The sequence below is a fragment of the Zalophus californianus genome, chromosome 5 (assembly GCF_009762305.2).
Source record: "Zalophus californianus isolate mZalCal1 chromosome 5, mZalCal1.pri.v2, whole genome shotgun sequence".
NCBI lineage: Eukaryota > Metazoa > Chordata > Mammalia > Carnivora > Otariidae > Zalophus > Zalophus californianus.
The window spans coordinates 62,372,795-62,395,419 of record NC_045599.1 but is presented as its reverse complement, the minus strand read 5'-3'; positions in this window follow the sequence as shown (position 1 = coordinate 62,395,419).

Below are 22,625 nucleotides of genomic sequence, written 5' to 3'. Positions count from 1 at the left end.
ATTATTTTAAATTATGATTTAGTATTTTCAACTATAATTATTAGCATAAACTATATTAATGAAGAACATTACATAAATATACTTGCTAATTGATTATTTTAATATATTTAAAATAAGTCTTTTAGGGGTGCCTCAGTGAATTAAGTGTCTGCCTTTGGCTCAGGTCATGATCCTAGGGTCCTGGGATCAAGCCCCTGTCTGGGCTCCCTGCTCAGCAGGGAGCCTGCTTCTCCCTCTCCCTCTCTCCCTCCCCCCACCACTCCCCCTCATGCTCTCACTCTTTCTCAAATAAATAAAATCTTTCAAAAAAATGTATTTTTAAAATAGGTTAGGGGCGCCTGGGTGGCTCAGTCGTTAAGCGTCTGCCTTCGGTTCAGGTCATGATCCCAGGGTCCTGGGATCGAGCCCCACATCGGGCTCCCTGCTCGGCAGGGAGTCTGCTTCTCCCTCTCCCACTCCCCCTGCTTGTGTTCCTGCTCTCGCTAGGTCTCTCTCTGTCAAATAAATAAATAAAATATTTAAAAAAATAAAATAAAATAAAATAGGTTAAATTATATATCATCATGTTTATACTATATATGTGCTTTGCATATATGCCATAATTCATTCCAGATATATATAAATTATTATCAACCTCAAATCAGTAGGCTATTATACAATTAAAGTTTGTTTGTAAAATAAATAATAGAGAAATCTTTTCTCAATATATTCCTATAAATTTTTGTGGAAATAATTTTAAAGCTAATCTGAATTCATTCCAGCAGAAAGATTCCATACAGAGGAACAAAACTGCACTACAAAATCAAGATACAAGTATGTTGCTACATACTTTCAGGCTACTCAGGAGTCATGTCACCTTATCAAAAACAAGCTACTTATTCTTGTTTATTTATTTTCCAGAATTGTACTTCTATCTTACAAATGTATTTCTACTTTGTCTTAACTATCTTTCTTTTACAACATCCTATCATATTGTGTAAGTTAGAAATCCTTTTAAAAATTATTTGAACTATGTTATAATAAAATATAAATATGCAAATGGATTATTAATACAAAGACAGAAAAAGAAGTGACATAGTAGGGAGATAGTTTTGTAGAGAATTAATGTACTAGAAAACCTACCCTAAGGATAGGATACCACTAGACCCCAAAGGAAACTTTCAACAGCAGCCAGAAAGAAAAAGTGTATGTTATGTAGTTTTCATCATGTGACACAGGTATTTTTCTTATAGAAGTATCATTTTCATCGAAGTATCATTTTCATCGAAGTATTAGGTTCCTCAGTGAATCCTAGAAGAATGATGGCATCATGTAAGAAAAAAAAATCTGAAAGAAAATTTGATTTGGAAGGTTAACAGCAGGGTCATTTCAAACAAGTCAAGTATAAATGAAGGGCAAGCAGAAGCACACAGTATGGGAAATCTCTGGACTCTATGAGATTTACAATATCTTATTTTCACTTCTTTTTATTTTCCAGAGTATATGTGACTCACTGACTTATCTCCACAGGAGAATGTGAGAGACCAGACCCTGAAGACAGGATCCTTGAAGTTTCTGAACTTGGGATTCCTATTAGAAAAACTGTGAGCTAAAATTAAAGTGCAGTATATCTTGTTGTTGTTTTTTTTTTCTTTTTGTACAAACACAGGTAGTCCAATTATACTACAGAAATACAGGCTTTCTGAAATATAGTCCATATTCACTACTGCATCAAGCAGCACAGAAACAAGACAGAGACTGCCCATGCATTTGAAGTTGGCCCCTGACCTTGCAACACTGAGAGGTGAACAGCTACCTACAGCCCCTCTGGGCAGCAGGGGGGCACTGCTTCCCAACCAAAATCCACCCCCTCCCCCCCCTCCTATGCCTTCCACTCCCAGGCAAGACAGCTTCCTTCAGCTGATTATAAACCCAAAATCTAATCCATAGGTCAGAGAGTTTGGCCAAAATTTCCCTTTGGAGAAAAAAAAAATTAATAACAAGGGAGGCAGAAGGAAAAATAATAGCTCTGTTACTGCCCCAGACAATGTTCTCGAGCAAAGAAACTGACTCACAGCCAAACAACTTCCTGCATGAAATTTTTCCACAAGATAGCAGTGATGCCACAGAATCAAGGAAGAAGAAAGAAGAAAGAAAAAGAAAGAAAGAAAGAAAGAAAGAAAGAAAGAAAGAAAGAAAGAAAGAAAGAAAGAAAGAAAGAAAGAAAGAGAAAGAAAGAAAGAGAAAGAGAAAGAAAGAAAGAAAGAAAAGGAAGGAAGAAAGAAAGAAGGAAAATCTATGTCTTGGGGTTCCATAATCCATCTCTTCTGCCTGACATCTCTGTGAACCTGACGACTCATTATTTTACTGTCATATCTAGTGTTTTAATCACTTTGTTGAAAGAGGATATGGAGGGCAGAGCCTTGCCTGAAATGATGATTTCCCAAATAGCTTCACCAGAACATAACCAATATTCTTAATGCAAACAGATGGGCTCATCCTCACTGCCCTGGGGTGAGAAGAACAATCTACAGAAGGAAAGTTACTGTGTTGGGTCCTCAGATCTGCTGCAGGCAGCATCTCATAAATATGTTAATGCTGAAGTCACTATGTAGGCTGAGAAGAAGCAAGAAAAACTAACCAAAATGACCCCAAAACATCATGACTGATAAACGGAGGAGATAATAAGAAAACACCCAATAGGCATGCAAGCACATTTAGACAGCATCAGTTAGGTTGAAAGGCTCCAGCTGGAAAAGGTCAGAGGTTAAGAGCCCTCAATTTAGTAACACTGGGTGTGTGGGAGCAAAGGGATCTTCCAAGAGAAGGGGGTCTGTGCTCAGCTTGGTGGACCACAGGAGCTTTGAGGAAGCCATCAGGGAGACTGAGAAGGAGTTCAGGGAAGGAGGCTGGCTTGGGGGTGACCACAAACTCAGACCCAGGAGGACAGGAATGAGACCTGGTGCAGAAGCCCAAGATGAAGCCAAAGTGAGTCAAAGTCTGGAGCATAGCATGGATGAGGTGAAGAGAGAGCTACCACTGAATGAGAAAAGAATTTGAAAGATAAATGTGGTCAGAGAGGCAGATAACTTTTATAAGAGCATTCCAGAATGAGCAGATGAGAAAAGCAGTTTGAATAAGGAGGGAAATATCTGTTTATTTCCATGGGCAATTGTAAGCTTAAAAGGCAACGTCGGAGATTTTTAGCCTTAAATAGACAAATGGTATACTATTTTCTACTCAACCACCAAATATAACCTGGTATCTGGAATACAATTCAGCATGCAATTCCCAGAATAAATTATGTCGACCTGGCTGTATCTTTCCAGCCTTAAGAAAGGCTGTGTGTATTAGTCCCTCCAGAAGGGCACGAAAAGTTTTACCAACTCTCAGCCTTCTCCCTCACTGCCCAGTGTTAGATGACATCTCTGGCGGTCCCCAACATGTATCCTAAAGCTCCAGCACTGGGGCTCATCACTCTACCCCACCCCCCACAAGTCGGCTTTTCCACAGACAGGATTCTCTCAGGTCTGGCTCTCTTCCTGGGAAGCCAATGGTGCATGACTAGTTTTCTTAACACCTGATGGAAACTACACCATCCCAAAGGACAAACACAAATGGGAAGGAATCACATGTACAGGCTTTACACACTTGACACCATATCAAACATAGAAAATATCTCCCAGTTTCATCGTTTTCCTTCAGTTTCACGCTATTATATACCTCAATTCTATTTGAAGAAAACATATTAATAAAAAAATGTCCTACTTCAAAAACCAACAAATTACTTTGATGCTACTTCAAATTCTGTGTTTTTAGTTCTCCCACATTTTTGCCTTGATCCCTGGATAAGAAACCAATATATCAGAGTGAATACCTTGTTTATGTTTATCATTGTTATCTTTATGAGAAGACGTTAACCTTTGCCCTTTGAGACAGCAGAATCAGTCATCCTCAGATCAAACAAAATGAACTAAGAAACATCTGAGACACAGAAGGTTCATCTCTGTGATGTTGGTTTTCGGTGGCCCTATCCAGCTTTGCAAAACTAACCCACCCCACCCCACCCCCAAAGCATTCAGAAATTATTTTATTTGCTCTTATTCATCAGCAAAGGAAAAGTAGCAAACCCCAGAGCCAATGATTATTCATCCCACTCTGTGATAACCCTGACCCTAGTAAAGCCAACATCTGTCTTGTGTTTGGGGTGGATAACGGCCAACCAGGGATCAGAAAACAACAGTTTCCCTGGTCAGATGTAAACCTTGCCCAGCATGTTGACTTTATAAACCACCCTGTAAGCTCAGTAAATTTAATTGGTAGATAGGGTTGTCTTCCCTTGGCTCACTTCCCACTGATTCATATTACCGCCATGAGCACACGTATGATCAGACATATACTAACAAGGCTCTGTCTAGACAGGCAGAGAAGGTTTCTCCTCCCCACCCCACTCCACCCCCCAGAATTAGACATGAAAATATGCTACTTGTGAATAGGACAAATGTTTACATTAATCATACTGGGAAAATAAATACTGTTCTTAAATACTTCCAGTGGAGATACTCTAGAAAGAATTAGTTAGGTATGGGAGCTACCATATTAGTTTGTTCCCTATGTACTTCAAAGTTGTTTGAGCCAACAAGAGGGAAGGCAGCAGTGTGTTAAGAAATGTGAATAGCAGGACTATAAATCAGTGCTCCTGACAGGATGATTCCATCTAGCTTTGCTTCAACCAACATTCAACCACAATTTATGGTGGTGAGGAGGAATAAAGCATGGTTAATAGTGTTGTTAATGACCCTGGCCATTCCTACAATGTGGTATGAAAAATTATAAAAGGCACTTTTAAAAATTACTTTGAAAATCTCAAGTGAGGTATATCATGTAGAAAAATCTGTTATTCCAAATCTAAGATTCTTAATGTCTTCCTAAGAGAATTTTTTAAAAGCCCCACTTCAAGTAAATAAAAACAAAACAAACAAAACTTTAAATAAATCCTAACACAGAAATAAAACTACAACCTAACTTTCCCCTAACCACACAGCCCACTCACAACTTTACCCAATGCCTTTTTAATATTTTCTTATACTGAGCAAACTTATGAAACTAAATCTGCTAGAGAAGACCAAACTCATAAGGTTTCCTATAAGTAACCCAATATCACCCTTAATTATTATATTATGAATCCATTTATTATCACAAGTAATCAAACCAAATCAAAAGCACATTTTCAAAACTCTCCTAAGCAAGAACAGAGGATACAAAAGTCTTATAAAACATAATCTCTACCCTCAAGGAGCTTCTAATCAGATTATCTATTCCAATTTAATTCTTAAAATAAATATTCTAGAACACCAAAGTCCAACAGATAACTTTGTGAGATCAAAAAAGGAAGATTTTCATCAGCTGGATGGACAGTAACAACATATATCCCTCTTTTGAAGAGAGGAGCTTCTCCCTGACTCTAACATAAGGTTGCATTGGGGCTGCCAATCACAATACCCATTCCTTCCTGACTCGAACACATGTGGCTCAAACTGGGTCAATCATAGCTCTGCCCTTGGATGTCTTTTATATGGAACTAAAAGGACCAACCATACTCCTGCCCTTCCCATAGTTTGGTTACATTTGCCAATAAATCACCTCCTTGGTAAGCTAGTTGGAGTTGGGCTTCTGTCACTTGGAACAAAAACAAGTCTTTGCTACACCATCAGTTGTTGTCTATCTCCAGAGCACCTAACAACAAAAGTGGTCTTGGACTTCAGCAAGAGTTACCTGATGAATATGACTACTATTTTATGTAAAAATTTTGACTGAAAAGGAGCTCAAATGCTAAACTTGCTATAAAGTATGTATGTGGAACCTATCCTGATCTTAAATTATCTTGGACAACTGTCTTGAATAACTTAACACCCAGACACAGGGTGTTACCTGTGTCACCTACACTGGGTGAAAACTATTTGTTCTACAAAGTTTGGACCAGTTGTAATGATACACAGACCACCTACCCCCTTCAGCAATGCAAATTCCTCTTTCTGCCTTCTCATCTCAAATGCCTTCCACTTACTGTCATCCTGCTACTTCTACACCTCCACACATAAAATGCATTCCAGTGTTACCCATACATACTCTGCCTTTTCACAGCAACCTAGTTAAACAGCTTTTCCCTCCTGGGCATCCACACCAGCTGGACTCCCACCCATTCCTTCTTAGGTTCCTCCCAACTCAGAATGCCTGGTGCCACCATAAGGACCACATTTTGAGAACCATTAGACAATAGGACTTCTAATATTCCTAGCAACACTATTATCTCTACAAAATAGCACAATTTTGTTTTTCCTTTCTCTGCCTGTTCTGTGTCTTTTTTGGCAATTAAAGGGACAGATTTTGGAAGTTCTCTCCCCTTCCCATTCTACAGTTACATAAAACAAAAAAAATGTTCAGTACATGAATATCAACCAAGAATACTGTTTTTTCAGCTGCTTTTCCTTAACCTTGGGATTCCTGGATTGAAATGGGGGGGGAGGGAGAATAATTAGATATGATGCTTGAGAAATTGATTCCTAATAGTTTGTGAGGTTGAGGGTATTCGTCATTTCACCCACTAGTCAAGTGTTTCTTCATGGTTTGCTCCACAAAGAAAAGGGTTCTTGGGAGGCAAATCTGTTTGAAATTAGTCAGCTCAAACACTGACACTGTGAAATTAGAAAGAAAGAGGTCAAATAACCTTATGGCAAAAGTATCAGTGGATTTCCAGAGTAAAGTGTGCTCTAGCATCATGTAGAGGTTTTAAGATGGCTACAGACTCTAAAGAGACAAAAAGAATTTTAAAAAATAATAAATAAACAGGATTTTCCTTACAGTAGAAAATATCCAAGACCCACCCACACCATTCTCTATCTTTTACTTTATTTTATTTTATTTTATTTTGCCTTGACCTTCAGCTGCTAACACAACATTGAAATTACTATAGACACAAAGGAGTTTGGAATCTCCATTAATATTTACATAGTTTGCCACCCAGGCTATGACCCACCCTGATGCTACAGACAGATAAATTCATCTGTCTCCACTGAGGCCTGAGAAGTCTTATTTCACTGGGGAATAAGCATAATTTCTGTACATACCTGATATGATTATCATGTCTAGTTTATTAGTCTGCCTATCTCTTGAGGCTATTTCATAGTAAAAATGTATTCAATAAAACTTTGGAATGACCAAGATTATGTAGCTTTCTCCAAAAGTCTTATTTCCTTCCTAACTGTTAATATCACTAAAGTGCAAAGAGGCACAAGACCAACAGGGAACAAGTAACCATTCTGCAAATGTGCATGAAACATAGTTACCCCCCCCCCCCCCCCCCCGGCAAATAAGGAAGGCACTCAACAGCAGCTAGATGCAGAAATGCATTTCCTTCCAGTAGCTCTCCATTACAAGTTATTTTGTCCTTCAATGAAAAGAAAAAATAAGTTGAAAACATTTGCTTTGATCACTTTGTTTAAAAATAAACATCGGAATCCACCTTAGTTTTACGAAGCAAAGTCTTCAAGGAAGTTAAACCACATGATTTCTAAGGTGTCTTCCAGATCTAAAGCTCAAAATAACATGTAGTGAAATGATCAGTCTCTCTGTGGTACAGATGGGTACCGTGGGAAGTCGGGAAAGGTAAGGAAAGGATGGCAAATGTTGCCAAATGTGTAGACGCTGGAGCTGCTTACAAATATTTTGTTTTTCTCTTCTGGCACAAGGGAGGCTTGCATATACGCTCTCCTTGAAGTTAGGTGTAGCCAGGTGGCCAGTTTTGACCAAAATGTCTTAAGCAAATGTGACCTATGTTACTTCTGGTCTAGAGCACTGAATTGCCAGTGTTTGCTGTCCTTGTGCCCTCTTCCTCTAGCACCACAACCAGATACATTCCAGAGAGATGAACAGCTGCCAATCTGGATCCTGGAGTGAAGATGCCAGGGACTGGAGCCCCTGCACTAATGAGGGACGACATGTAGTACCAGAAGAAATCAACCTTTGTTCTTTTAAGCTGCTGAGACTTGGGAGTTGGTCCTGCAGCATAACCCAGCTCTCCTCACTGAGAAAACAGGGAGAGCTTTGGAGGGAAGGTGAGAAATGGTTAGAGAGTAGAAGTAAGTGAGAAGAAAGGAATTGAGAGATTCCAGAAATGGGATCTAGTCCAGAGACTCTCAGCAGACCCAATAAATAAGAATATCCAGGGGTAGGGCTCAGGTATCATAAATTTTCTTTTTTTAGAATTTTTATCATTTTACTTTTTATTATTTTACTTTTTTAATTGAAGTACAATTTGACATATATTACATTAGTTTCAGGTATACACCTTAATGATTCAATATTTGTATATATTGGGAAATGATTACCACAAGTCTGGTTAACATCTGTCACCATACAAAGTTACACATTTTTTTTCTTATAACAACAACTTTTAAGATGTACTCTCTTAGCAACTTTCAAATATGCAATACAGCAATATTTTTTAAAAGATTCATTCATTCATTCATCCATTCATTTATTTAGGGGGAGCAGGAGGAGGGGCTGAGGGGGGGAGAGAGAGAGAGACACTCAAGCAGACTCCCTGCTGAGCACAGAACCTGATGCAGGGCTCAATCCCAGGACCCTGAGATCACAACCTAAACCGAAATCAAGAGTTAGACGCTCAACTGACTGAGCCACCAAGGCAGCCCTGCAATTCAGCATTATTAACTATAATCACCATGCTGTACATAATATCCCAAGACTTATTTATTTTATAACTGGAAGTTTGTACCCTCTGACCCCCTTTACCCATTTCCCCACCACCACCACCACTTCTGGCAACCACCAATCTGTTCTGTTATCTATGAGCATGTTTTCTTATTGTTGTGAGGGTTTTTCAGATTCTACATATAAGTGAGATCATTTGGTATTTGTCCTTCTCTGACTTATTTCATTTAGCATAATGTCCTCACGGTCCATCCATGTTGTCACAAATGGTAAAATTTCAACCTCTTTATGGATGAATAATGTCCCATTATATATATATATATACCACATCTTCTTTATCCATTCATCCACTGATGGATACTTAGGTTGTTTCCCTATCTTGGCTGTGGTAAATAATGTCGCTATGAACACAGAGGTGATACATCTTTTTGAGTTAGTGTTTTTGTTTTCTTCAGATATATACCCAAAAGTGGAACTGCTGGGTCATATAGTTCTATTTTTACTTTTTTGAGGATCCTCCACACTGTTTTCTATAGTGGCTGCACCAATTTACTTTCCCACCAACAGTGCACAAGGGTTCCCTTTTCTCTACAACACTTGTTATTTATTGTCTTTTTGATAATAGCCATTCTAAAAGGTGTGAAATGGTATCTCATGTGGTTTTTCCCTTCTAAATATTTTATTTTTAAGTAATCTCCACACCCAACCTAGGACCTGAACTCATAGCACTGAAGCCAAGAGGTGCATGCTCCACCAACTGAGCCAGCCAGGTGCCCCTCTTTGTGGTTTTGACTTGCATTTCCTTGATGATGAGTGATGATGAGCATTTTTTTCATGTACCTGTTGGCCAACTATATGTCTTTTTTGGAAAAATGTCTATTCAGATCCTCTGCCCATTTTTTTTTTTTTTTTTGCTATTGAGTTGTATGAATTCTTTGTATAGTTTGGACATTAACCCCTTATCAATATATATGATTTACAAATATTTTTCCCAGTACATCCAGGGTTGAAAACTATTGGTCTAAATGGTAGGGATGAGAGTAGAATAAGAGTGAAAGGATATGAATAAGGCACAAAGACCTTTTGCAATTTCTGGACATTTCATAAGTCCCAGATAGGGTTTCCAGATAACTTCAAAAAAGACAGAAAATATACTTGTTAAAATTTTGTACAACCAAAAGAAAAAAATTGCATGATGTTCAGTTAATAGGTTATAGTTGTCTTTTCTCTTTTACCACGTGTACCTTATAGATCAAGTGTCAGTTTTTCAAAAACCTGAATCTTTTTTTTCAAAGAAAAAGGAAGATTTAAAACTCCACAGAAAGTTCCCCCCAAGTGACTCAAATGTCAGTCTATCAGGTTCACATGTCCATTCATTATCCACAGCACTAAGAAAACTATTACTAATGATATTACTAATATTTACTGAGCATTTACTATGAGCAAGGCATTGTGCTGTGTAACTTGTGATTATAACCTCACTTAGTCCCCACAATAACCCTGTCAGAGAGTTTCTACCAATACTCACATTTTGCAGAGGAGGAAGCGGAAGTTCACAGAGATGAAGTAAATTCACAAAGAATACACAATATCAAAAGAGTAGATCATGAAGAGGAACTCAGGTTTTTTGGAGTTCCATACCTGCTATATGGACTACACCAAACTGAGTCACCAAAATTTCTTTCCACTCCATCATTTTACTAAATAACTATAACAGAATGAAAAAAATAATTTTAATTTGAAACAGAATGTATTTGAAGGAGAAAAACAAATCTACTTATCAAGAAATGTTATTTCTTTGTGGGAAATAAATATGTCCAAAGCATTGCCATTGTTATAAAAAGAATTTGCAGAGAGGGAAAGAGATTTTTTCAACCACATCCCACATGCCCACCCCTGCACCCCTATTCAGTGACAACACAGTAATTTGTATTACTTCACAATTAGCCCAACTCAGAGTCAGCTGTTGTTCACAACTTAGTAAAGCAGAAGCCAATTACACAGGCAATATTAACCAGTTCTTCTGCAGTGCAAAAGCAACTTCCAAATTGAAAATTTTGTAGTCAGGGGCGCCTAGGTGGCTCAGTCAGTTAAGCATCTGCCTTTGGCTCAGGTCATGATCCCAGGATCCTGGGATCAAGCGCCGCACAGTCGTCTTTGTCATTATCATCGTCATTATCGTCATCATCATTGTCATCATCATCGTTGTCATCAACATGTCCTTGCCGTAGGGCTCCCTGCTCAGTGGGGAGTCTGCTTCTCCCTCTCCCTCTGCCTCTCCACCTGCTTGTGCTCTCTCTTTCTCACTCTCTCTCTCAAATAAATAAATAAAATCTTTCTTAAAAAAGGAAATAAAGAAAATTTTGTAGTCAGATAATATTTACATTTTTGGAATATTTGGAATTAAACAAAATTTGGAAATTCTTGACTAAAAGTGGTTATTCTCTTTGGGAGTAAACTGTTAAACAGCTCTTATATTAAAAGAGCATTTGATAAAATATAGCACATATATCCACTATGCCTATAGAGTTGTACACTTCTTGACTGATAAATCTTGTAAGAAGTCAGAATGTTGCCAATGGTCTTGCCATACAGAACTCCACAGAGGTATGAGAATTGACATGGTAGTAAAAATCACATTACTTTTTCCAAGGAGTGAATAGGCACAGAAGTGAGTAACATAGGCCTAGAGGCTAAGAGAGAACACTCACAAACAAGTCAGTGATAGTACTGATTAACTTCAAAAAATTCACAGGTCTGGCAAATTTTAATGAATATGTGTATAATCCATAACATCCAGGACACCTAAGTGGTCCAAGCTTAGAGTAACATTACATTCAAGAAAAGAAATTCCAAATACCAAAAGTAATTTTAAAAGTAATTCAAACCATTTATTTGTATTTCTGGAAGACTCCATTCATAAAATGCAATGATAAATTTTAAATCTTATTTCTTCTCTTTCCCAATTCTCTAGGGTCCAGGACTATTCCCAGAGTAAGCATCACTAAATTTTCCAAAACTCTCTACTGAAACACAGCCATGAATGGTGGGTTGCATTATTTATCCACTTTCTCCTTTCTGACTCTTACTCCATGGGCAGAGTATACTTCCCCATCCCATTCCTATTGGCCGTGGCCATATGACTTGCTTTGACCAATGGAATGAGAGCAGACATAATGTATCCCACATGTCACAACCAAGCAGAGGCTTTAAATGCACTCGTATGGTTTGACTTGGTCTCTTGTGCTCACTTCTGCTTGCCCTCTGCTATGAGAAGAGAAAGCCCCAAGTAGCCCTGAAATGAGAGACACAATGGAGCACACAGGAACTTGACCCCAAGGCTAGAATACAGCATCAAAGCTGACCACAAACCTGCACATGAGAAATTAATGTTTGGTTTTGTAGGACACTGAGATTTGGTATTGTTTGTTATACAACATATTGCAGCAAAAGCTAACACACAATATGACTTTTCTCCTTTCCTTGTTTCCTCTCTCTCTATCCCCAGCAAGCAAGCATCTGGTCTTTTTAGGAAGGGAAAGGAGAGAGAAATCAGAATGGGCAATACAAGGTTAACTTGGGAAAAGGAAAAAGTATTACCTAGGTAATGGCTGGAAAATGACATCATACAACATCAAAGAGGGCAGCCTCTAAGGCTGAAACATAAAATCAACATGGCCATCAGTGAGCCCTGCAGTCAGCAAAGAAAGAAGCACAGCCAATATCATCTAATGTCCACTTGGAGGACTATAATCATCTCAAATAAAAATATAACCCACCTTGAGGTGCCTGGGTGGCTCAGTCAGTTAAACATCTGACTTCGGCTCAGGTTATGATCTCAGGGTCCTGGGATTGGTCAGGCTCCACTCTCAGCGGGGAGCCTGCTTGTCCCTCTTCCTCTTCCTTTGCCCCTCCCCCCACCCCTGCTTGTGTTCCCTCTTTCTCCTTCAAAAAAATAAATAAAATCTTAAAAAAAAAAAACCCACCTTAGTTTACTTTCTTACAAGAAAGAAGGGACATTTGGGGCCTGGTATGAGGCATTACACTGGTAGGAACATAAGCCAAAGGTGTCTCTCACCTTTGTCCATACTTACTTGATTGTAGTCTAGTCTGTATTAGCCTGAGAACCCTCTGTGCCCGTGGTCATGGCCTTCAAAAGAAATATTGATATTATCTCTCATATGAAACTACATAATTTTGAGATTGTTGTTTATCAATTAGGCCAATACATTTGTCACACCAATTGCCTTTGTGCTTCCATTCTGGCTGTGTGGCAGACTAAGGACAAATAGAGGCTTTGTCCCGTGAGTGGTCTAGTTTTCCACACATGTGATCCTTTGGTAAACAGTATGTGATGTTGGTAATTATGTCTTTAACTGAATTACAAATTAGAATGTCCTTAGAAATGACTGGAAGCTGGGAGCATCTCTGCCTCCAGACAGATGGAGGATCATAAAACTTGATGAGCAAAGTACCCACTTAAATAAAGATCCACGGCATCCACACTGATCAGGAGTCGAGATGAGGTCAGACAACAGACTGTCCCTTTGATCAGATTCAACATTATTAAGACTGAATTTCTCTCAGGTTCCTAAAGGTCAGAATCAATATAGGCCCAGGGTAAAGAACTTTCACTGTTGTTGCTTAAACTGCTCTGTCTTAGGAAAGTACAAAATCCTCTCGAGGCTTTTCTTTAATAGTGTTCACCATGCTAATGCCACCAAAGAACTCAAAGCAATAAAAAAAAAAGAAATTAAACCATGTGTCATTTTTCAGGTACCATGTCCCCCTGCTGCTGTCTCAAGGAGCCCAGAGTAAATGCTTTTGCTTTGTTTTTTCTTAGCCCTTTCTTATTCAAAATACCATGCTTTTCTAACAAATTAATATAACAAGTCATTTTTCACCCATTTAAAATTACCAATATAGGACAACCCTTTGAAAACAGCTGATAAGGCAATTGTAAGGAATGAGCGATGAATTCTAACATTTATGCCCTGCCTGAATGATTAAGATTTATAACTGTAAACCTGCAAGTCTCTGGCTTATGTATGCAAATGTGGGGCCAATTAGTGATTCACCTGCAACTGCTCATTAAAGGGCCCAGGGTGATGGATCGCCACCAAGACTGCAGACTGGGGCCTGGCCATCCAGCAACATCTATTCCCACACACAGGATGGCCCAAGGAGAGAATATCTGAAGATTAGCTCCCTAAAGAGCCATCAGAATTTTATATCTACTAATTTGGAAGGAAAAAAAGTAAGTTGTGTGGGAAAATGTAATTATAATACAGCTAGAAAATAAAAACAGGCAAAGCAAACCAAGCATTGTTGCATCATTAAAGGAGAAAATAACCCTTCTGGGTAATTTTCCCATGGAATTCAGAACAGAACAAAAAAATTGGAAAAAGGTTTAGAAGAAACCACATGTGATTCTTTCCCCTCCAATTACAACAAATTTCCACAGTTTTCAACTCAGCAAAATGCCTGAACCAAAGCTTGGCAAATAGCAGAGAAAAAAGTTGTTAATAAAATAAAAAATTTGAGACCAAGACTTCCAGACAGCTAGACTGAGTAGGTTCTCATATTACTTAAAATAAGTTTGCAGATATTTATTCAATTTCTGACTTCCAGTTTCAGCTGAAACAATCTACCTAAAATTCATATTCAAATGAACAAACAAACAAAAATGCCCTGCTTCTCAGAGTCCACAAGCAGCAAGTATCTATACACCTCCAGTTCCCTCTGATATCAAGGGTATCCCTTCCTTTTGTTACCCCTTTGGCTCAGTCACAGGCATGTATTAGCAAATCATTGCTGTGGCCACAATGCTTTATGATCCACCATCCTTTAAAGCCAAATCTCTTCATGATTCTCATGTCTCAACCCAAAGCACAACCATGGTATCGGCTATTTGGACCAAGGGCCAGGCCTGTGGCCACACAGACCTCACCTTCAAAGGGGTGCTAAATGCAGGGTCTTATTTGGTCAGAAGCATTTATTCCAGGCAGGCCTCGTACACTTGGGAAGTACCAGGGTTCCTGCTGAATGGCTTCCTGCATATGGCATCCTAGAGGTATCAAGAGCTTAATGAAGTGTCCTATAAAAAATACTCCTTAATGAAGTGACCTCAGAGGAGAAAGACCAGGTGGGCAACGTCAGTGCGCTACTGGCAGAAAAATCTAGTAGAAGCTCATTAGGTTTACCTCATCAGTAAATATCACTGTCTTGGAGAAAGAATAATCCTTAGCCAAGGTATGTTGAAATCCTGGACTTCCAGCCTCACAGCTACACCACTCTGAGTCTCCCATTGGCTCAGCTTTCTTTACAGTCCCTTATGTTCAACTTGTATTCTATTTTAGTTTTACTCATTAAGTACCTGTATTTACAGTAAAAAATATATTTTTACAGCAAAAATATATCTTCCTAGATTAAATGTATTTAAACATTTGCTGAGTGCCTACTATGTGTCAGTTGTTTCTTGCTGCATTATTCTCTGTGAATCTTTCCACCAACGCGATGAGGCTGTGCCGTGCTCTCAGTCATTAAATTTTCAAGTAGTAGAGCAAGCATTCAAGCTCCAAACTCAGCTCTTTCCATCCACTGCAGCTCCAGCCACTATTTGGAGACCCATTTTCTGCCCTTGCTTTGTCTTCTGTTACTTTTTTTTTTTAATATGCTCCCTATGCTTTTTGAAATCATTTTTTTTTTTTGTGGCTTTCCCCCCTTTATCCCTGCTTTCCTCATGCCTCTGTCATTGCTCTTTCCCCCAGTTTTCTACACTTCTTTCTTTATACTCTTGATTCTTGGCCCATCCCCTTCCAATCACTTTCCCTTGGACATTGGGAACCCCAGATCCTCACATCATCAACAATATCAAGTAAAGGTACACAGGCTGCCCATACACTCTATCATTCCTGGCTACAATTAAAGAAACTGGACAGGGGAGAAGTTAGGCAACAAATCCAAGGACCTACTGGTAGTAGTAATTCATTCTTACCTTGGTGTTATTTTTTACCTCTGAATTTTTCTCTCGTGCTCCTTAACCATAATCACTTAATTCAAGTCCACTTTTCATCCCCTGAAGAGTTCTCCTGCATATCTCCAAGCTTACCTGTGCTGTCCTGTCCAACACTTTTCAACACAGGTGCTCTAGACTTGAATCCCCGAGGCCGGAGCCGGAGCCCTGGCTTTCTTGTCCTTGTTCCTCTAGCACTCCACGCCCAGCTGGAACTCCCTGAGTGATATTTAACAAATGAATGGCTATGGTTTGTTCTAGATTGCTTCACAGGTCCCAGCACGTACTTACCTATCCCTACCTACTTTAAGTCCTCCCTGATTGGAATGCTTCCCCTCGAGCCCACCCTTCACATGGTTTATTTTACCTGCCTTTAAAGGACAAGCTCAAGTCTATTCTCTTCCATGGAATATTGAGCAAATACTTCATTTCACCTGGATTTTTCTCATCCCTGGGCTCCTACATGAATGACATCCTCATAACCCAATTTAGAATTCAATTACATGCCATTCTCCTTCATTCATGTTAGTTTTGTCATAAGATCTTTTGGAAAAAGTGCCAATTCTTATGTTAAAATAATATCTGCATTTAACTAGAGCTTTGTAGATTGCAAGGTACTTTTCTCACACAATATTATCTCTCTAATCTTCTCAGCAACCCCAGGAGACAGGTAGGTCTGCACCTATCTAGTTCTGTGTGCCTCAGAGCCAGGGCTCTTCCTTCATCTGCCATTTGGCGATCGGTACTAATACTCCTGAAAACAGACTGAAGAACTGACATATATACATTCAGTAGCAGTTCACGTTTTCTCTTTAACCACGTGCTCTTTGAAGGATAGCAGAAATGCCACCCCGAAATCTGCCTCTTTGGCATAAGGATTATTTTGAGTTACAGACAGAGAAGCTCTGAAACAAAGTAAAAGCTACCCTTTTATAAGAGAAATTTACCTTAGAAAGGGGACCTGTACTGGAAAGAGAACTATTACCAGAGATCACTTTTTCACCTGAGAGATTTATCTGTAAGGCAGGGCAACATTTGTTTTTGTCTTTTGTTTGGTTATATTGAGATAGAACTGACATATAACATTACATTAGTTTCAGGGATGCCACGTAATGATTCAGTATTTGTATATACTGTGAAATGATCACAGCAAGACGTCTAGTTAACACAGTTACCATTTTTTTTTCCTTGTGATAAGAACTTTTAAAATCTACTCAGGGCAACCTCTGTTTACCAAACATTTTCTCTTCTCACTACAAATTGCCTTGTCTGTCCATGATTGCCTTCCCCCCCTTTGAAGCCCTAGACCACTATCCCTTTCCTTAGCTCAGGATGGTATATAAGCCTCAATCTTCTGGCCACCTTTCAAGTATCATATCTTTTGGGGGTTCCTATATATATGTAATTAAAATTATTTTTTAGCCTGCTAATCTTTAAAAAAAAAAAAACGGGGTGGAGGAATCTCAGGCAAGAACAATGAAGAGTAGCCAGAAAATTGTATTTCCTCCCCTACACTTTTGACATTCATGTCCTACTACTTTCCTAATCTATATTTTTCCACCCTTCATTTAATCTGAATCTTCTATTTCCCCTTTATCCCTGTCACAACAAATTAAGTTGCATAAGGGGTCCAGATTTCTTACGCTTAGCTTTTAGGTCATAAATTCATCACACAGTTAGAATCTCAGGGTGACTGAGGCCACTAGTATGTGTTCACCATTAAGTGGACTTAGCATTTGGCCACTTAGGTTGCCTTAGATTATCCTAGCACCACTTGAGGAAATTAAAGTTACTGGCACTTGTTCCATCATAAACTAATATGAATCAGGTTGATTAGAACTCATTTCCAGGTGAATATATGTTTCCAAACAATCTGGGTGACAGAAGTTCACAAAGGAGCTCAAAACAGGTTCTTGTAAAAGCATTTCTGAAGTTGTTGTCTGATGGCTTCTATTCAGGATCCATGAACAACAATGGTCTTGAATTTAAAGAGCCCTCTACTTGGACTGACTGAATACACACCAACATCCTCATGCTGTCAGTGGATTTTATTGAGTGGGACAATAGCTTTACATTTCAAACGTCTTCTCCTCCTTAGTTGCTGAGCATATGCTCTGACAAGAAATTTTGGCCTAATGGCACTTTTTATAAAAAGTATGCATTTCTATGCATACTGTAACATACAATCACCATGTATGCTGCTTGGTTTGACGACAAATTGGGGTGGCCTAAGAGAATAAAAGTTATGCAAGAATTTAGGTTTTTAAAAAAAATGAAATCCTGAAACTATTCTGTATGATACTATAATAGTGAATACATGTCATTATACATTCGTCAAAACCCATGGAATACACAATGCCAAAATTGAATCCTAATGTAAATTATAGACTTTGGGTGATAATGATCTATCAGTGTAGGTTCATCGATTATAACAAATGTACCACTCTGATAAAGGATGTTGATAGTGGGGGAGTCTGTACCTATGTGGGGATAAGGGCTATATGAGAAATCTCTGTACCTTCCATTCAATTTTTCTGTGAATCTAAAACTTCTCTAAAAAGTAAACTCTATTAAAAAATGAAATCAAACTTCTCTTACTATACATACACATATGCACATGTTCTAGAAAACTTGTTTTTGATAACATGTCAGAACTATTTATGCACCTTGATTGCAAACTGTTTTTACTTTGACATCACGACATTTCAATGAAAAGAAAACAATGAAAAGTATTCTCCAATAAAAAAGCCAAGAAATCCACTGAGAGAATTAAGACTGATTCCCAATAACGGGGAAAACCTCTACAGAAATTCAGCCAGCATATGGTCAATTTTAAACTTAACAAATACATCTTCAAGATTTACTAGCTTGAAGAGATGAGTTGTAGGAATTGATACTCGCACAGCCTTTTCCAATCTTTGGCTGTAACCATCCTTTAGGAAAGAATGCTCTCTTTTATTTTCTGCTTTTGATCCATATGGGCCCAGGCTTACAACCTGTCAACAACCTCTTCATGCAACCAGCAAGTGAAAACCCTCTGTTGATAAACAGCTCACGCCCTTGTCTACAACAGCAGAGCGGTTTCTTTCTCAGGTTCTCCACATGCATAAAGGACCAGGCTTTATCATGGGCAGTTCTAATAAAGTAGCTGCAACCAATTTATTAGAAAATAGCTAGACAACAACCTAGACAGAGTTGCTTCTCTGCTGTTATTATATCTACTTCTCCCCCTGCACTGACTTTCTGAAGTTCCCAATGGTCTAATTTTTCAAGCCATTTGTCCACTTCCAACTAACCTTGGAAGAAGTTTCAAGTGATAAATATACAATGACTGAATGGAGTTTTTCCTAGCTTATTCATTCATACTGAATTAATTATTAATTTTTCAAACATGCTCTCCCTAGGGCCCCATTACTTATTCTTTCAGCTCCAGGTGGTCAAGAGCTCACATCTGTATTATCTTTGGAATTACAACAGCAAGAGGGAAAGCAGAATGGCCAGAAAGTAGAAGGAAACCTGCCATTCTCAGAAAAAGGTCAGAGGCCATCTTTTATCCCAAATATCCAAAGACAGTGAAAGGAAAAAAAGAGAAAGGAAAAAAAAAAAGTACATATGCCATTAATCCATCACTATAAACACAGTAAAACTATCATAAGAAGGCTTGTTTGTTTTCTAAGGAAATTTCTTTGCCCATCAAATAAGAGTCAAGATTCTTCTTTTATTGGAGTGGTGGCAAGCCTTGCTCTCAGACTGGAAGATCATTTAGAATCTGTACTCAAAATTATCCTGATATTTTGCTGCTGTACATCTGAACAGAAAGAAAAGCCCAGGGGATAAGAAGTACTTAGACAGCAAAGAATATTAAGCTCCTTTGATAGGAGCCTTGTAACACTTCTCTTTTCTTTCCATCACCAGCTCTTCATTTCAGGAGGAGTTGGAGATAAAAAGAGCTTGGGATTAATCAGAATACATGTCCCATATAATGCATTTCATGTGCTTCTAATGATTCGTACTAGATATTAACATATTAGGGAAAGTAGTCATAGATGCTGTGACTTCAGTCTGTCAAAACCTTTCCCCCAATCCCTGGTGATTTGTGTGTTTGTTTGTTTGTTTGTTTGTTTTTTCCTAGGCCACATTCAACATTTACCCAATTAACTAAGTCTTTAAAACTTCCCCCACCCCCAAGGGGAAGGGAATGGGGGTATAAATGAAATAAAATTTACCATAATTTAATTATTGTTGAATCTGAGTGATGAATACAAGAGTTTATTATACTATTCTCTCAACTTGTGTATATATTTGAGATTTTCCCTAATAAATTTTCTGTAATAAAAGTTTAACCCTCCATCATCTCAATGAAGTGCAATATTTTAAATAAGGTCTAAAAAATATCTTCCAGAGGGCACCTGGGTGGCTGAGTCGGTTAAGCAACCAACTCTTGGTTTCAGCTCAGGTCATGATCTCAGGGTCCATCAAGCCCCACCTCCAGCTCCATGCTCAAAGGGGAGTGAGATTCTCTCCCTTTCCCTCTGCCCTACCCCACCCCCCATGTGGGCACGCAGGCTCTCTCTCTCAAATAAATAAATAAATCTTTTAAAAATATCTCCTAGAAAACACTATAGTATCATATTTATTCATAATTCTGTCCCTGAGCAATACAGCAGAGTCCTTCCTTGTCCCTTACTACAGGTAATTCAGTTTACAAGATCTTTCCTCATTCCACTCTGCTCTTCTCTTGCACATAAAAAACATAATCAGCTATTTTGACTGGTGTGTTGTGAGTTATTAGTTCTATGCCTCTCAATATTGTGTGCACTTAGAAAGAGGCTAAGAAAAGCAAACCCTAAAAGAATGGCTTGCCAAGTGACAAATCAGGGAGATCATTTGTGGGCTGGTCTTCTATGGCCCCAAAGTAGTAGATGCTGTTGGTGCCCTGCCCAGATCCCCTTCACCAGCCAGGGTACCCCCCCTTAGCTGCCAAGAGTGTTGCCCAGAGGTACGCTGGTAAATGTTGAACAACTAGCTTTTGGTGGGGATATACAAGCCCCCATGTGTGGCTTTTGTTTGATTTTCCTGATGCAAATGCTCCCATCATGCTATCAGGATGAGGTCACTGAGTGGGGAGCTGAGAAGCAATGCACACAGTCAGCTCCGGTGTGCTCTATGAGTGGACTCTAGCACACTACTGGCTGCACACAACTCACAGCTGTTTCTCCTCTCGGGAACTGCCCCCCCCAACTTTCCTTCCTACTCCGACTAAGGAAAGTCACCTCTAAGACTCGGTGTGGGAACTGCCCACAGAAATGACTAACTGATATGGAGGTACAAAATCCCAGCCCCCTTACCTCAAGCAAAGTCAATTCTATGATGTAATTTATTCATCACACCCATAAACCAGGTTTTATTCCTTGAGACCACATCATAGTTAAGCTCTTTCTCCTTTCCTATCCTGTTTCTGTCACTTATTAGCAAGTTGTTTATTTTCTTTTTTTTCCTTAAAGAGCATGCCCTCAGTAAATTACATGCAGCTGAATGCTTGCCTCCAACTCTGCTTCTAGGGAACTCAACCTAAGATACATTCAAAACATACCCCAAGGGTTAAGCTTCCCCAAACTTTCTTTCTAACGCACCCCTAATACAATGAAGAAATAATTCGAATCCCAGGAAATCTAGAAGTATAATCCAAAGCATCCAAGTATAAACCCCACATTTTTAAAATCCTTTATTACACAATAAAAATGCATGCAAAAATTTAAACTATGTTCCATAATATCTGTGTTTAACATAAAAATGTCATATGTCTTCCTTTTTTCCTGAATTCTTGAGTAGAATCAATGCTCCAAGGTACTGCACTATACTGGTCCCATAGCTGTTCCATGCCTGGGGGTAGGAATGCCCCAGTCTGGAAATCCTGATCAAAGGAGCAGGGGAGGTCTACACTCAAAGCCTGGGCGCTCAGCTTCCCACTCTACAATGTGCAGCGTACTTTGCCAATCCTTTATTGACTGTCTCTTCACCACTACAAGCCCGTAACTGACCTACCCAAACACAGTATCAGTAAATCCCAGTTTCTCCTTTAGTTTAATCAAGGAGGAAAGGAGGATAGAGATAGGACAAAGGAAGGAATTCAATCAGTGATTGCTAGAACTCAAAGTAATCTTTCCAGTGTTCTGTTTTACAGATGAGAAAACTAAGATTTAGGGCTTGAAAGTTAGTATGCTGAAGCTCAAAAAATCAGTTAATGCTGGAGCCAGATTCCACATGTCTCTGGATTCCCAGGCAAAAAGTCTTTCTCCTAGCCCATGTTGCCTGCCCAGCTTTTGAGGACAGCATTGAGATCAGTACAGGAACAGAAAGATCTGAAGATGTGGTCACTCAGTAAAATGTCTCTGCTGATTCCCCAAGGTTGGGTGGTGCTTTACTTAGCAAGGCCGCCTTCAGACTCCGAGTGTTTCCAAGTGAGAGTTAGAAATTGCCTCTTCAACCAAAAGGAGACCTAAATGAGAATTGTCTGGTTCTTCCCAGCTATAGTCCCTTGATAATAAATGGTCTGAGTATGCCCTCTGGTGACTTTCTGCTGAGTGTTCAGGCAACTGAGAGGAGGCGGCTGTGAAAAAGGAGGAAGAGAAAGAAGCTAGACTCCTGGAAATGGTTTTCTCTTGCAACAAATGTGGTGTGGGTGTTCTGTCAGCAAACTGTTGCGGAAGTCGGGTAAAAACGTAATACAAGGCTACGCCTCTGTTGCATTTGTCTTTTGTTCTCTAACAATGACTATAATTCTCTTTAATTGCACAATTATCTCAATACTTACTGAACTCATATTATATTAATACAAGGCACAGAAACAATAACAAATTGGTAGGCGTAAAAATCTCTAACACAATTTTAATTTAGGCAT